Here is a 3583-nt window from a genome sequence, read left to right on the forward strand (position 1 = left end):
TAACGCTTGAAAGAGTTGCTTCGCATGTTAGGTATTGAATGCCATTTGTTCAAATCCAAATGCTCTCCTCTGCCGCTGTTATTGTTTAATGAGGGGAGAAGAGAATAAAATAGACTCTTCCACGGGCTGCCTTGGGACAAGGCCCAGGAATGGTACCTGGTACCGTTATTTTTTATTTTTTTTCTGATGGAGCCGTCATATTTGGGAACCGTAGATAGACTGCACATATTTATCAAATGTGTGAAAGATGGATGATAATTTTACAAGGAAAATTCATTTCACAGTGTCTCCAGAAAGTTCCTATTCTAAAGGGTTGCTTTATCAGAAACAAGGAATATCCTGCTTTGGTCGTGTTGCACTGCCTCTCATGTGCCTTCTGTGTCTGTTTGTTTTACAGATGTCAATCAGTCTTCTGCGTCTGAAAATGCACGTTCCACGGCTTCCCTGGTGGTGCAGTGACTGGGAATCCGCCTGCCAGTTAAGGGGACATGGGTTCGATCCCTGGTCTGGGAAGATCCCACATGCCACGGAGCAACTAAGCCCATGCACCACAACTACTGAGCCTGCGATCTAGAGCCCGCGAGCCACAACTACTAAGCCCCCGTGCCACAACTACCGAAGCCTGTGTGCCTAGAGCTCATGCTCTGCAACAAGAGAAGCCACTGCAATAAGCCCACGCACCACAATGAAGAGTAGCTTCCCCGCTCGCCACAACTATAGAATGACCACGCGCAGCAACAAAGACCCAATGCAACCGAAAATAAATACATTAAAAAAAAAAAAAGATGATATTTTTAGGCTGTACGAAGATGGGCAATTAAGAGAAAAAATCTTACTGGAATGCATAATGCTGGAAGCACACTGTGAACTTGCTACTATAGCTTTTTATGGTCTGTGGTGAAGAGAAAGAAGTGGTGGAAAATGCAGGCTCTTTTGCCCATACAGCTACAGTGCCTTAGGAGGGGTGCAAGATGGGTACTATGCAGTGTCCTTAGTTTGCAAGGCCCAGAAGATGAAGCAACAAGGTACACGGCTGGTGTCCAGGGGCCCAGGCAGCCCCACGTTTGGACCATTCCCTGCCATCAGAAGCAAGCAGTGTCCATACCATCCAAGCCAAGGCAGAAGCCAAAGCCCATCAAAGTTCAGCAGTGGGATGAGAATACCTGAGAGGTACAACATTCTATGGCAGCTGTCCTTGTGGGAAGGTCCACTTCAGAGGCTGTTAGGAGCCCTGGTTGTCATGGTAGGAGAAAGCATATGGCAGCTTGAGAAATGTGTTCTTTCTAGGAGATAAAGCATCTCCACTGAGGACAGGCCCAGCCCAGATTGTTGCTTGGCTGGGAGCTTCTGTAGTTTCTGGGGTGGAGGATCAGATAAAGTCACATTTAGCAAATTCTTCAGTAGTCATGGGCTCACAGATTGAATACCATACATTGGTGAGGAATTCCTCTCAGGACTCAAGAGATGCAGGTGCCTCCAACTTTAGCCCCAGGGGATCACAGTCAAGGGTGTGCGGGAGACTGGTCCCTGCAGCTGGGACAAGACTCTTAGATGCATAAAATTGGTCGAAACTTAAATCCTCACAGAAGTTCACGGGGTCCCTGCAGTTCCCAGCATCGTTCCTGGGAAACACTCTCACAGTCCCAGGGACACAGGGAGGAATCAAAGGGAGGCTATCAAGGACACTGGATGTAATACCCTTCAGAGATGGCAGGCATGGGTCAGGGTGCATCGGATTTTCGGGATCCAATGGAGGACCCAAGGGTTGAAGATCAGGGGCGCAACAGCACCCGGAAGGCTTAGAAGGATGCTACAGCCATGGGCTCAGCAATGCAGGGCTGTCCATCAAGGGATCGCCAGCAAACGGGAGCTGAGCTTCGAAGTCCAGAGATGGGTGCATTGTATCTAAGGAGAGGCGCCTCTTAGTCTGGGCCCGGACAGTCGGATCCTGAGTCCCCTCTTCCCGAGGATGACGACGAGGACCGTATCGTCCACGTAGGTGGAGATCCGCAGCAGATGGACCTGCGGTCAGTGGCGGAGTCAGGCTGGGCTCCGTGGAGCTGTAGGCAGCCGCAGCCCCAAACTGGGCAGCAGAGCAAGAACCCCGGGCCGGTGAGGGGGGCGGGGATGCAGGATCCACAGGGGCTCGACAGCGGGTCCCATGGCAGGTGGCCACGGGCGGATGGCGGTGCGAGGCGCTGCGGGACGGACAGTGCCTCCGGCGGAGCGTGGGTCCCCCAGGAGCGCGGACCTCCCTCCAGGCGTTCAGGAACTGGCTGCTGGGCTCCGTGGGCTGCGTGTGGTCCACCACGGTCCGGTCCTGCCCGCGTTTCCACAGCTCGTAGCGCTCCAGTTGCAGGATGTGCACGAAGGCGTCCATGGAGAAGGCGACCTGGGCCCCCCCGCAGCTTCACTGCGATGCCACTTTGCCATAATCAATCCAGTGCGGGGAGGCGAAATTGATGGCTTCTGTGCAGTTGAAACCATGGTTGAAGCTAGAGTGGTAGCCATAGGGAAACGTCACTATGAACTCTCCAGCCTCCTGAGTGACCCGACCAAAGGGGATGCCATTGTCCTTGAGGACCGTGGGCGAGATGAGAGCCACCCTGTGCCGCAGGAAGGCCTCACAGTCCCGCGAGCTGCCCGGGAAAGGCTCCCTGGCTAGGCGTTCCAGGCGCCGGCCGTGCACCAGGGGAACCGCATACCAAGTCTTGGGCTCCCTGAAGTGCAGATAGTTGATGCTGTAAAGGTCCATGTCCTCCGTGTGCCAGGCGAAGGTGGTCTTCCACATGATGAAGTAAAGGTAGGGGGTGTTAATACCCTTGATGACCACTCCGCACTCCTGTTCCAGCAGGTCCTGAATGGTTCCTAGGTGTCCAGTGTTCCACTGCTTCATGTTTTCATCGAATAAGGAGCCGCTGACGTCCGCACCATGTACTGGTGAAACATAGGGGTGTGTTTTCCAATATTTTCGCTCCAGATCCTCAAAATCAGAGTAGAATGGAGTCTGGTGTGTTTCACTGTTTGTTAAACGGCGATACTCACGCACGGTCGTGGCTTTCTTCTTTTTGTGGTGCTGAGTAAACACACCTGCGTGCCCAGAAATCACCTGCTAGAGGGGAGCGGCTATTAAGATGTCATCGATGTCATCATAGGTCTTTCTGGCTTTCCAGTCCTGGGGTGGAATGATCTTAGCCAGGCCTGCTTGGATTCCATATAAGCAGTGTATTTATTGAAATCATTAAACTCTTCTTTGGTTGGATGAAATACCATTATGCTACAATTTGGGTTCTGGGCCCAGTTGGATTTAGACTTCATAGCAGACTTCATAGCTTTCATTAATAAGCAAGAAACTCCCAAGTTTTTATGTTCTGGATAGGTGAGGATGCTGGAAAACACTACTTTTTCAAAAATGGGTTGGAGTATATCAGCAGGAACCCCCAGTAGACTTTAGTGCAATGAGCTGATAATATTTCTTAGGCTTGCTGATTCTGCAGGGGACTCCACGCTGGGCAGAAGCCTTGCTCAGGATTGATGCTGGCTGAGCCTGCAAGTCTGTGATGTCCTTAGTTGGCACTTGGCT

General features: G+C 51.8%; 1 pseudogene; it reads right to left on the bottom strand.

Annotated features, from left to right (window-relative positions):
- Nucleotides 1-1810: 1810 nt before the first annotated feature.
- On the bottom strand, nt 1811-3318 carry LOC112409952 (lysine-specific demethylase 4D-like; annotated as a pseudogene).
- Between the last annotated feature and the right edge of the window lie 265 nt (nt 3319-3583).

The sequence above is a fragment of the Neophocaena asiaeorientalis genome, unplaced genomic scaffold (assembly GCF_003031525.2).
Source record: "Neophocaena asiaeorientalis asiaeorientalis breed wild unplaced genomic scaffold, Neophocaena_asiaeorientalis_V1.1 scaffold601, whole genome shotgun sequence".
Classification (NCBI taxonomy): domain Eukaryota; kingdom Metazoa; phylum Chordata; class Mammalia; order Artiodactyla; family Phocoenidae; genus Neophocaena; species Neophocaena asiaeorientalis.